The sequence below is a fragment of the Sinocyclocheilus anshuiensis genome, unplaced genomic scaffold, assembly GCF_001515605.1.
Source record: "Sinocyclocheilus anshuiensis isolate Anshui unplaced genomic scaffold, SAMN03320099.WGS_v1.1 scaffold579, whole genome shotgun sequence".
Taxonomy (NCBI): Eukaryota; Metazoa; Chordata; class Actinopteri; order Cypriniformes; family Cyprinidae; genus Sinocyclocheilus; species Sinocyclocheilus anshuiensis.
The window spans coordinates 1,676,298-1,676,689 of NW_015551075.1; positions in this window are offsets into that span (position 1 = coordinate 1,676,298).

Consider the following 392-nt stretch of genomic DNA (forward strand, 5'->3'; position numbering starts at 1 on the left):
AGCGGTTGGTTAACACAACTCGGTCTATTCTGAGGTGCAAGTTACTGAGTCTATTGTTTAGCATCATTGTCTTCTGTGAGGTCTTTGTGGGTCTAGATTTGCTTTACTTCTTGAAAAAAAAAACTGCCCCCCAAAAAAAAAAAACTCTTTAAGACGATAACGTTGAAAATGTGCAGATTCGGCTAGTAGAACAGTAAACCAGCATCTTTTTTTCTCTTGTTTTTTTGGCCTTTTTTATTATTAACCCCTAGGTGGCTTCACTCGAGAAGAAAAGTTTTAAGCATAAATAAATGAACAGCATTTTGTTAAAGATCTTTCTACATGGTTTGGTTGCCATCATGTTAGCATCACATGACCAAAGCATAAATCAAGCAAACATAGCAATGTCCATT